Here is a 13,454-nt window from a genome sequence, read left to right as displayed (position 1 = left end):
AATCTCTCTGGGGCTCATTTTTCTCACCTTAAAATGGGGTTACTCATAGATGCAATCATTTACCTTGCAAGACATGCAATATAAAGCAAAGAATAAATGAATGAATAAATTCAAGTCCATTTTCCCATTTGGAAACAAAGAAGTTATACGCTGTTCAAGTTCATGTGGCCAGTTTGCTGGTTATCTATGACTATATAACAAATTGCCATAAAACTTAGTTCCTATGAATCAGAACTTTGGGAAGGGCTCTGCTGTGCAGCTCAGGCTTGTGACTTCTCATCCAGTCAGGGGGTGGCTGGAACAGGAACAGTGGAAGGTCTAGAGCAATGGAGGATTGGCTAGATGTCTCTTTATATATGTGTAGATAACGGTAGATTAAATAGGTAGATGGGGAGAGAGAGAGAGACATACAAGATAGAGACATACAAGGTAGATACATAGAGATACGATAGAGATAGACACATTGCTCTGGGCTCCTTTATGCAATCTCTACAGGTGGACCAGTTGGGTTTCCTTAAAACCCCAAGACAGACAGACGGCCTCACTGCCAGCAAGTGGTCCAGCAAACAGGACAGAAGTTGTGTTACTATTTCTCATTTGGCCATGGAAATTAATATAACAACCCTCTGCCCACCCAGTTTCAAGAAGAAGGAACATGGACCAATCTTTTAACAGGAGTGTCAAAATATTTGCAGGCATATATTTAAACCATTGCAGCTTACTTTCTGGCACAAATTATATAAGCAAAATAGATTTCCCCCTTCCCAAGACCCCATAGTTTCATGACATTAACGTTATCAGACTTGAGGTTCAGGTTCCAATCATCTAAATCAAATCCAAGAATGGATGGCATTCCTTGGGTACGAGTCTTTGGGTACAGTTCCTTGGGTAGAGTTTCTCTCTGTCGGGAACCTTATGGAATCGAGTGAGAAGTTGTCTGCCCACAGGTCTCACATGCGATGATGGGACAGGCATAAGTAGCCATTGCAGGCGTTGCCCGCCATAAAGGGGGAAATGAGGAGCACAAGGCAGTCTCTGGTTCATGGCAATCCTGAAGTCCAGAGGGGCACATGTTACCTGTTTCTTGCTTAAGGCCCAGTCATACTTCCAGAGAATGAATCTGTGGTTCTTGGCCTAGGCCCCTTACTCTCAGTTTTATCCCCTAAGTCATTTTTACTCTTTCAAAAAAACTACCCCGTTTGCCACTGAGTGGGTTTCTCAGCTCCCTTCCTGCCTACATTAGTTCAAAGGAACAAAGGCCTCTTTTAATTCTTTGTCCTTTTTAGTTCAAGGCGATATGATTCTTTTAAAATTGTTGTGGGAAAAAAAAATTGTTGTGGGATTTTTGTATACTAATGTATAATCCACTCCACGAAGCAGAAGCTATAGAAATCTCTCTAAGGAAAGCCTTCTCTACCTTGGGCTTCTGTGAGGTTGCTACAGGAAAATTCCTGTAAGATTCTTAAAAGTTCTATTGTTTAACAGAGAGGGTCTGAGATGTGCCCTTCAAACCCTTGAAAGAAGTTTTGTCTGTGTAAAAAGATCTATGAGGCATCACCTGACATCCTTCTGAGGTCTTAACAAGGGATATTACAGGACCATCACGGGTTTGACCTTGCCCAGAAATTATTATTTAATTTGAGAGTTTTCCGCCATCTGGTTGGACTAGAAAGTTTTATTTTCAAAGATAGCCACGGCATCTTAATATTTCCTCTACATTTTTTCAAAATATTTCCTCTAAATTTTTATTGGAAACTGAATAGTTGCATTTTGGGCTTATCTGAGTACACAAATCTAACACTCTTCAACATTTTTTTCAACATTTTGCCTGAAAATTTTCTTAGCCTGCCCCGTCAGTTCATTTGGAACATTTTCTCTTTTCCACATCACTATAGGTAATAAACTTCCCATCGCCACCTAACAAAGGTCTTCTTTCCTCCGGTTTTCAATACAGTTTTGCTTGCTTTCCTTGAAAGGCTCCAACAGATTCCTTGAGCCCCACCAAGCTTCTGCTAAAAATTTCTGCAACTTCTGCCTGTGGCCCAGACCCAAAGCTAATGCCATGTTTTAAGGTTTTGTTATAGCAGAACCTCACTATAGAGTTTTAGGAACCTGCTCCATTAATCTACTGATGTGCAACAAATCTCCCAATACATAATGTCTGAAAACAACAAATATTTTATTATAATTTATGTTTCATGTGGGTCAGGAGCCTGGGAAGGGCTTCCCCCGGTAATGCTGGCTTGGGGTCTCTTGTGTGGCTGCCGTCAACAGTGGCTGAGCTGGAGCAGTGGAGGGGTTGCAGCAAATCGGGGGGGCTGAGGAAGGTCAGTGGCCAGGTGTCTCTCTCCTTCCTCATGTAGTCCCAGTGCTTCTCCACGAAGTCTCTTTACAGAAGCTAAGTTGGTCTGCCTCGCAGATGACGCCTGAGTATCCCAGCAAGCAAGGCAAGAGTGGCATTCCCTTCCGCGTCTTCCCTTCAGAAGTCCTATAGCATCACTTTCACCACATTCTATTGGGCAAAATCATCAAAAATCCTGCTCAGTTTCAACAGAAAGAGTGTCAACCCCAGCTCTTGATAGGAGGAATATTTTCCAAAAACCGCAGATGTATTTTCAAGCTGCCACATCTAGTAAGTAGAAAGTTGCTATTGAATCACTTGCTTTCTGTTATATGAAAGGAAAGAGGTAGGTAGTGTCATTCACTTATTCCACATTCATTTACTCCTACTCCCTAATCCTCTCTGTGTATCCTGTCGGTGGACGGACTGCATTGTTTTCAAATGACCTGCTTTTGTATCTGTCTCTCCCCTTACACTGTTCCATCCCTGTGGGCAGATGTTTGATTCATCTTTATATCTCTATTATTTAGTGCAAAATGTGACTCATATAAGATGCTCAAATAACATATGCTGACTAAATGGATGAATAAATTAATACATTGCAGTTTTACTTTACAAATATTGAAATGAAATATTTTCTATTAAGTCCTGAATCAAAATTCCTAAATTGATGTTTCTATTCCCTATTGCCAGAAAATTGTGTTCCTATTAAGAAACGTCAATGGCACCATTCATGTTTATATTGGCTTTATTTTACAAGTGTGCATTTTTACATCATTTCTATGCCACTTTCAATATAGTCATTTACCTACACATAGATGGCAGAGAGGGCACACCTTCCCCCAGAATCCAAACAACTGAGACAAATATCAGAAATACTCCTGGGATGGGGCACCTGGGTGGCTCAGTGGGTTAAGCCTCTGCCTTCGGCTCAGGTGATGATCTCAGGGTCCTGGGATTGAGCCCTCTATTGGGCTCTCTGCTCAGTGGGAAGCCTGCTTCCTCCTCTATCTCTCTGCCTGCCTCTCTGCCTACTTGTGATCTCTCTCTCTCTCTGTCAAATAAATAAATAAAATCTAAAAAAAAAAAAAAAAAAAAAAAAAGGAAAGGAAAGAAAGAAAGAAATACTCCTGGAAGCAAGCTAACTGAACGCCAGCACAGCACTGGCTGCCCCATATGGGGAAAATGGTGAGGCCATGGCTGTTGAAACAGCAGCGGTAGGAGCAGAAGCAGCTATGGTGGTGGAGGTATGTGCCTGACAGACAGAGTCCCAGAGCTCTGCTATAACTTTGGGTACACTTCCATCTCAAGGAGACTAAGCTAAGGAAGCCTCAGGGCTTAATAAATCTTTAGGCACAAAAATCAGATGAATAAGAAACCAGGATGGTGGGGAAAATGTACAGTTCCAAGACACCCGATTGTTAGGACTAAAACAATATGGCAGAATATAAGGCTGGGTTCCTCCTCTTCAGAAGAAATTCAGGGGATAGAGGAAATGAGGAGAAAAAACACACTAATTATGCACGTTTGGGGCCTTTGGAGGGAAAGGATCTCAAGGAGGGACAAAAACAAGAAAAGAAAGGAGGACCCTTAACATGATGAGCACTGGGTGATGAATGGAAATCACCGAATCATGCACATGAAACTAAAATTACACATATGTTAACTATACTGGAAACAACAACAACAACAAAGAAAACTACTAAAAGACCAAGATAAAGATTTTTAGCAGAAGGAGACCAAACAGCCAGATTCCCTCTCCAAAACTCCACACCCTCACCTAAATTCCAAGTTCCTCCTGAGATGAGGATTGGTTCTGGAGGCTGCCACGTGGTCATCACCACTCAATGGAAAGATCTGGCCGCCAGCAGCTACAGCTCTAGAGCTTAAAGGCAAATTGGTTATTTGGTTGTTGCTGTTGTTGTTGTGTTGTTGTTGTGTTTAACTCTGTTATATAATGTTCCATTAAGGCAGGTGGCTCAGTTTGGCTAGTCACACATTTAACTGTTTAGCTCCATCTATCAGCTCATCTGTTTGCCCCCGAAGGATGGTATGAAACCACTATTAAAGAGCAACACTTAGAGCAGAAGATGTTTTGCAAACTCTTCTTGCTAGCAGTGACAGAACCTTGTGTTTTCCCAAGGGTTGTGTAAGTTCTGGGATTGGTTGGGTGAGCCCCATAGATTTACGGAGAAGGGTATTGAGAAGCTGAGAAAGAGCTAGAAGTGGTCAGAGCTAAACAACTGTAAAGTTAAAGTGCCTTTTTTTCACAACAAATTCTTATTTGTTGAGAATTGTCATTTGTTCCTCACCCTTAAAAAAAAAAATTATTTTTCCCTATTCAAAAGTTATATGGAGAATTATCAAAATTATCAAAATAAATGGATTGCATTTACAACATTCCTTTGGGAAAACCTGAACCTTATCTCAAAACACATCAAATGTTGATACCATGAAAACTAATTCTGTTTGCCATGAACATGATTGAGGTGAGGTTAGCAGGGCTCCCCACAGTACTCTGCGATGAAGTTACATAGGTCAGAGTCACTGGAGGACATCATAATGACCTTAGCACTCACATGATTCAATTTCAGTCTGTGATCAAAATAGTGCCTTAATCAAGTTTCCTATTTTTTTCCCACCCTGTTTCACAATGGTCCATTAAGGCAGGTGGATCAATTTGACCAGCCACCCATGCAACTGTTTGAAAACAAAATTTACAGTTCATTTGCAGAAGTTGGCATCATGTAGATATAATGCCTGAGAGCCAGTTTGGAATTTACTGTACAACACCATTTCCCATACTATAAATCTTCTCCAGTGAGCAAAGATGAAAAAATATCAAGTCTTTAATTGCATTTAAATGAGGACCCTTTTATTCCCTTATATACACTTCGATCTAAGAACTGAAAGGCACTAATGCCAAGTGAGTTATTTTATGCTTGCATATGCAAGCAACTCATTTTTTCCTACATTTTGGAACAAGAACTTTGAAACATTTCTAAGCTTTACCATATATTTAGTCAAGATGTGCCAGACAACTGCAGAGATGGAGTTTTTTCTTGGCCAACACAGGATGGAGGGCATGTGACTCACCATACCTTTTACTATAGCAACAAGCTACAGGGACTGAAACAAGGTGGGAATACTAAATTTATGAGGAAATGATGCTAGAGCTCAGCATATCCGGAATTGGATAATTATGAGTTGGAAGGCAATCAAGTTCTAGTATTTTGAACCATAAAAGCAATCTAAGTTTAAAAGGAGGCTTTTAAGTTTTAGGTCTCAGTAAGTTTCCCACCAAGAATAATACTTAAGACAATGAATGTACATTTATACCATTCAATATAAAAAGGGTTAGATTTCAAAACAACCATTTTTTTTTATTTTTGTCAAAATCAAAAAAAGAATGACACAGATAAGCTGAAGAGCGTACTCACATATTTCTGGCCACAGGCATATTGGCAAAACCATTTTTGAAGGTATTAAGTATTGCGATCCATTCAAGTATTTGTACTGTTTGGCCCAGATTTCGTAATTTCAATAATTACTCCTAAGAAATAGTGTTTAAATATATGGAAGAAGATGCTTTAAACAATATTATTTATAGTAATAAAAACTGGAAACTATTTAAATGTCCCAAAATTAAGGGAATAATTATATAATTTGAGATCCAGCCAGCAATGTGGAAACGGTTAAGTAAACTATTGTACTGTTCGGGAAATAAAAGTGAAGGCGTATTTTTCCTCTTTGGTAAGCTCCAAACTAGCTATGAGGTGGTTATGACATAGTTATATCTTCAAAACAATTTTTTAAAGTCCTACAGACCTCACCAATGCACTGGAGTGTCATGAGAGTTTTAACAGTGAGGGAAATTTACAAATAACTAAAGAGTAGCCCCACCCATCCCTCCTGACACTTCCATTTCTTTAGCAGTCCACGTGTTTCTCAATATGAGGGCAGCCATTTGAACAGAATTCAGGAAAATAGCCTATCATACAGTTTGTCAAATAATTATATTTCTTGCATGCTTGCTACCATATTAGGCATGGGGAAGAAAGAAGGATGAAATGTCCTAATCCTTCAATGGCTGCTGACGAATAATCAGAGAAAAGGAACAAGTCCTGAAGATTAGAGTGCCCCACGGTAATGTGGGTGCATTGGGCAGCTGGATGAAGCAAAAGGGGATGAATGGTCTCTCTCTGTGCCATCTCCCCAAAGACATCACTTCTGAGCTGATGCTAGAAGGACAAGCACCATTTCCTCAGCCAAGCAAGTTGAGAAAGGACATCCTGGACAGGGACCTCCAAGCAAAGACAGAGGAGCAAGAAAACCACAGCAGATTCAGGGAGTTTCAATTACTTTGACAGTTGGAGGGAGTATTAGGATGGGAGCTTGGGATGTCAGGGAGAAATCATGTCATAAAGAGCCTTGTGTGTGGTGTCATTGCAAGGAGCTTGGGCTTCAGTTAGTGACTCATGCAGTTTGGGTTTTTCAAATCTTTCTATTTTAGATTTTTTTTTTAAATTTATGTATTTGACAGACAGAGATCACAAGTAGGCAGAGAGGCAGGCAGAGAAAGAGGGGGGATGCGGGCTCCCAGCCAAGCAGAGAGCCCGATTCGGGGCTGGATCCCAGGGCCACTAGGATCATGACCTGAGCCAAAGGCAGAGGCTTTAACCCAGTGAGCCACCCAGGTGCCCCTCAAATCTTTCTATTTTAATGAGAATTATAAGAAAATTCAAATAATAAGGTTTTGATGTACAAAACTGGTATGCATATTATACTTTCAAATTCAGTTTTTTCAGTGTGAACAATGGAGCTTTTTTGATAAAGTATAAATATAAATACAAGCACAAAAATGTAAGTACAAAATTTGAAGCTGGGGCTTGTGGATAACAGTTGCAATCAGGTAGCAGCCTCAACACCCAAATTATTTCTGTATCTTATTTTGATTGTGTAGAATAAAAAAAAAAATCCCAATTCAAAAAAATTAAGAAGCTTCACATCATAGCAGGGTTTGGGGCTTGGTTTGACTTGGGGTACCCCCAATACTTAATCTTGCGATCTCATACTGCTCCTGAGATAAATGGAAGCTGAAAGCATCATATAAATTTTGTTTCATATTTGAGTTGCTAATATATTGAACAAGTACATCATATACATATCACAAATATAAATCTAAAGACTGCATTCTGCTTATCTGCAATGGGAGATTAAAGGGACTTCTTATAATTTCCCTTTTAAGCTGTTGCTTTTAAACTCTGTGGGGGGGGTGTGGGAGGGGTATATATGTAGGGTATGTATGTGTGTGTATGTGTGGTGTATGTGTGTGTGTAATGTGTGTGTTCATATAGCATGGTCTAGAGGAGATGGACTTGCATCACCTTCATCTCTCTGACTTGATACCACTGAAAGTGAACAACAGCGTTTCAAGAAGATTTTGCTCTTAGAGCAGGTAGACAAGAGGACGAAGGAGGAGGGAAGGATAGAAGAGGAGAGTGGGAGGAGAGGAACCCTTCTCTATAGTTGAATGTTTGTTAATAAAAGGGAAGGGCAGAGGGGACACGGAAAATCACCATTTTTGTAACCATCAGAGTAAAGACCAGTTTAAGTAAAAATCATCAATGGATGCTTAATTTATATGAGAAAATCTGGTACAGTGCCAGACTAGTATCTGTTCTCAAAGTGTCTTTCCAGGGACTGCTTATTAGTCACAAAAGAAACATAGCAACTTTGTAGTCAGTGAAGAAACTAGACAATATCATGACCAGATGACCAAAATTTATGTTAAATGTGCCTGGATGGGAAGCCCTGAGGACACAGTATCCATTTTTAGTACTCAGATAGGAATTGTCCAACTGAATCTGATCATGACAAAGTATCATGAAACTCACATTGAGAAAACACTTTATAAAACTAATGGCCAAAAAAAAAATGCCAGTGTCATAAAAGACAAAGAAAAGCTGAGGAACAATTCCAAATTAACAGACTAAAGAAACATGACCCAAGAAAATGCAATATATAGTCCTGTACTGTGTCCTGCTTTGGAGAAAAAAAGATTCTGCAAAAGATATTATTGAGACAATTGATAAATATGACAAATAGAATATAGATTAGATAATATATTATGATTACATAAGAAAATATCCTTTTTCCTAAGGATTACACTCTGAAGTATTAAGGAGAAAGAGAGCAAGGTATAAACAACCAATTCTCAAATGACTCCCAAAAAATGACCATAGGTATGTGTGTGCACGCATGTGTGTGTGTGTGTACGCTTGCATTTGCTGAAAGTTAAAAGGTACAGACAAAAATTGATAAACCAAATACTATTATAATTATAGAAAACGATTATGATTATTATATTATTTATATAGAACCCAATTACTAAATTATTTATATATTATTTATATAGAACCTGATTACTAAAAGAAATTGAAAAGTTAAGAGTTTTATAGTTTTAAGATTGTATTCATTTGTCAGTGAGAGAGCACTCACGCACAAGCAGGGGGAGCCGCAGGCAGAGAGAGAAGCAGGCTCCTCTCTGAGCAAGGATTCTGATGGGGAACTCTGGCCCAGGACACTGGGATCATGACCTGAGCCAAAAGCAGACGCTTAACCAAATGAGTCACCCAGGCGTCCCAGGCTAAAAGAGTTTAAAATGGTTTTCTGTGAGGAGCAGAACTGGGGAGGGAAGGAGTAAGGAAAGGACTTAGTGCTTTTCTGTACCATTCGGCTTTTTAACCATTTAACAAAAACTGAAGAACTTAAAGGAAATAACGATGACTGTTCTAAGTATTGAGACCAGAGGGACTTACAAACCAGGAAAAGATGTGACCAGCCTGTGTTTTAGGAATCAGCACCTGGTGGAGTGTGGAGAGTGGATCAGAAGGAGGTGCCGGAGGGGCACCTGGGTAGCTCAGTGGGTTAAAGCCCCTGCCTTTGGCTCCAGTCATGATCCCAGGGTCCTAGGATCGAGCCCCTCATCAGGCTCTCTGCTCAGCAGGGAGCCTGCTTCCTCTTCTCTCTCCCTCTGCCTGCCTCTCTGCCTACTTGTGATCTCTGTCTGTTAAATAAATAAAATCTTAAAAAAAAAAAAAAGAAAAAGGAGGAGGTGACGGAAAACGAAAGCTTCAATGACTATTCTTTACCCTTGTGTTGTACTTTGTAGTATTCTTTCACTCCACGACCTAATCTGAATTCTCACAATTTAAAAAGACAATAATTAAACATCAGGTTGCAGAGGAAATGAGCATGTAAGTGAGAGGCATCATGCAAACCCGGCCCCCACTTAAAATCCACAATAAAAACAGCAACACTCTGCAGCTGCCGGGAAGCTCCCAGGCACTTCACGTTTCATGGGAGGATCTGCAGCAAACTACAGTTTAAATGGATCTGTTCTGTCTTCTTCCCCCAAGGTCTCTTGAGACTTTATTCTTATTAGACAATCTTACTGCTGTACCCAAATGCCAGTCGTTGTCCAATCTTTATCTTTAAGCTACTATATTCGAACACCCCCTCCTCCCCCACTCTCACCCCAAAAAAGAGCAAATGGTTAATAACAGCTTGGGACAGAGTTGTTCTTTATTCCCCCAAGATCTTTTTTAATCCTTTCCAATTTACCACCCTGTCTGCAGAAAAAGAGGCAGAGTTTCCCCAATCCAGGATGTTCCTCCCACTCAGGCTACATCAGCTCCACCCACCCTCTCTCCTCCCCAGGAAGGAAGCAAAGCAGTGGTTATGATCTTGAACCTTCCGTCTGGCCTTGGGCAAGTGTTTTACCTGCATAGTTTTAACTAGGTTTCCTACAGTCCTTTGGGGTAGGTATTCTTGTTCTCTGCACGTAGCCATGAAGAAAATAAAGCAGAGAAGGATATGGTAGCTTGCTAAGGGCACACGGCTAGTTGGTGCAAAGCTAGGGGTTCAAAGGCTGGGTGTGTAACTCCAAAAGTTTATGCTTATGCATTGTGGTGAAGGCGGCATTATTCTTGGGTGGTCTTGCAGGCCACATGTCCTTCATTCCTTTAGCTTTCACTCAAGGTTAAGTAGAGAAGAGAGTCTTTGTGAAGCAATAGAATGCACCTGGTTTAAGGAGACTTTGGTTCTTGTTAAACCCAGGAGTAATGGAGTCGTCTTATCTTACCAGTTGCTTAAATGTACGAATTCAATTCCTGGGTTTTAACTAGTGTATAAAGACAGGCCTATTCCTGAAATGCTACCATAGGAAGCATCTGAGTCAGATTATACCAGAGCATGTGCTGGGCTATTTTTAGAACAAGGCTGTATATAGGACATAGTTTTCTGGTTATGTCACAGTCTTGCAGGTGTGCTTTCTATTCACATTGTGGACAAAAATAGATGCATACATGGGTGATAAAAAGATAAATGCAACACAGTTTCTGCCCTTGAAGAGTTCCAAGCCTGGTAACAAGGACAGAGAGAGTAGAAATCAAGCAAAAGAATGTTAAAAAAAAAAATTTTTTTTTTAATTTAATTTTTTTTAATGGCATATCGGGGTAGAGGAACAGAGATAGCAAATGAAGACCCCGGAGCAGCCTGCATCATTTGTGCAACGAACTCGGTTAGGTGCCAGGCACTGGGAAGATGAAGATGCTCAAACAGACCCCGACCCTGGCCTCAGCGCATGTCCACCCCCGGGGGAGCAAGCAGACAGGGTCAGACTGCAGCACCAGAGCAGAGCTACACACTGAGAGAGGTGCTCCGAAGGAAGGCAGTGACTGGGTCAGAGCGGTAAGTTTCCCTGACTCGGAAGCCTTCCTCTGAAGAGGTGACTCTGGAGCTGAGTGGTGAGGAAAGGGTTAAAAGGAGGCCTTCCCTAAAGGAGAGGAAGGGGGTGGGAGAGCATTACAGACAGAGATAATCACAGGCCAAGACCCTGTTTTAAGAGAAATCAGAGCCTTTCCAAAACATTGCAAGAAATACGTGCTCCATAAGTGCCGAGAGCAAGAGAGGAGGATACCAAGTAGTGGGGGAAGCGGGGAAAATGAATCAAGGGAAACCTCACCAGGATGACATCACAAGGTGAGGCAGGGGAGTTCTGGTGGCCAACCGCAAATCCAACAGGGAAAGCCAGGACCGTGGATTAGACTTTACGACCAAAGCAGGAGGAAGAAAGGCTTTGCTCCTACCTTGGCAACAGCCCAGCCAATGAGAGAGAGTGTCACAACCCAGCCAATGAAAAGCCACTATACTTCCAACTCCTGTTTACTCCAATGGGTTTTTTGTTTGTAACAGCTTTCCCAGCATCCCCCTTTCCTCTGTAAAACAGCATTCTCCTCCCTCCTTTAGCAGAGTTATCTGTGTCCCAGGTTGTATTTATCCTCTGTTCTCAAATAAGCACATTGTTTCTGGGAAAACAACTGGCAGTTTTATTTTTAAGGCTGATGAAAAACATACAGCAGGACCTGACCAACAAAGGTAAGGCTATGGGCGGGGAAATAGAACGGTCAGTAAGAGGCTTCATGTCTCCGTTTACCACTTGGGTACCATTGTCACCTAGGCAGCACATTTCAGTAGCTGCACACGGTGGCAAAAGTACTGTCATGGAGCACTATAAAGAGCAGATACCTCATATAAGCTTAGTCTCTTCGATAAATACACATCACCATTTTTGGTTTGGATAAATGTTCTAAAATCTTTCCAGTTCCGTGAAATTTTTTTAACCTCAGAAAAGTTTTCAGACATTACTCACTACCCAAGGTTGGTAGTACTTTCACTAACTACTAAGAAAATATAATGATAAATAGCTAGTATGCTTTCAGTCCAGGTTTTAAATGAATTTTAACAAAGTTCCTCAAAGTAGCATCCCTGTGCTCTTGAAAATTGATCATTCATGTATGTGTGTGCCAGATATGTGCTTTCTTTCACGTACAGGGCAAAATTTGTGACCTATGGATTTAGGGACCACTTGTAAAAACTGTATGGCCCAGAGCTGGGGAACCAATAGTCTAGAGAAACTCTAAGGTCCCTCTCAGCTCTAAAATCTGAATCTTTCATAATTTTCTTAATCCTTCTATATAATGAAACAAACAGCAAAAAGGACTTCTATTTTGGCTAACACTGCATCTAAAATCATTCAGAACACAAAGCCAACTGGAAAAGTTTGCTTACGTTGACCATGATTTAGTGAGATTCTAAACATGTGTGCTCTGTAGCTGATTAACAATTCTCTTTAATGTGTTTTTTAAGCTTCCTGAACCTCTTAACCTCAGCTGTTCTGAACCTTGATGTCATCAGCCTTGATCTCTCTGTGTTCACATTTTCTCTATGGGCTTTGCTTTCAGGAGGACCCTTTTCACAAAAGGACCCAAACAGCCCCAGGCTGGCATCCTCCAGCACTGCCATTCCAGAGGAAAACCAGCTTCATATTTCCAATAGTTTCTATAAAAATCCTGGCGTCAAGTCTCTCTGACCTGGATTATGCTCCCAAACCAATTCAGTAGCCAAGAAGAAGGAATTGTTCAATTGGCCAAACCAAGTGCCTCCACCCATGCACTTGAGAGTGGGGGCAGAGTGATGACCAAAAGAACCAATAGTCTAAAACAATGACTTTTATGTCCTTCTTGACTTTTTTTTTAACTGCAAAGGAGAGAAACCCAATTTATCCAGTTTTAGCAAAAAAAAAAAAAAAAAAAAAAAAGTCTTAATTGGCTCATATAACTTAAAACCCTCCAATACTAGTTTGGCCTCTGGCACAGTTAGAATCAGGGATTCAGTTAATAGAATTCTCAGTCTTCTCTCCTTCTTGTCTTAGTTTTGCCTTCATTATCAAGCATGCTTTCTCCATGTGGAAGTCTATATACTCCCTCAGAAACCCCTGATGTACATGATCTTAGCTCCTGAACTTTCCAAAGGAGATGACCCTCTCTTCCCCTCCATACTAGACTTTGAGGAAAGGTCCAGAACAGTGCAGCTAGGGACATATGTCTGCCCAGTGACCAACAGGGCATGAGCTACTCTGCCTGGAAAGCTTAGAGCTCTTGTATTAGAAATCTGAGTAAACACTTATGCAGCACTTATAACCACCAGACACTAAATAGTTCAGATATGTTAAATCACTCAATTAAAACCATAACACATAAGCTAGGCA

This window comes from Meles meles, chromosome 7 (genome assembly GCF_922984935.1).
Source record: "Meles meles chromosome 7, mMelMel3.1 paternal haplotype, whole genome shotgun sequence".
Taxonomy (NCBI): domain Eukaryota; kingdom Metazoa; phylum Chordata; class Mammalia; order Carnivora; family Mustelidae; genus Meles; species Meles meles.
The sequence above is the reverse complement of the archived record's forward strand: the minus strand, read 5'-3'. Positions refer to the sequence as shown.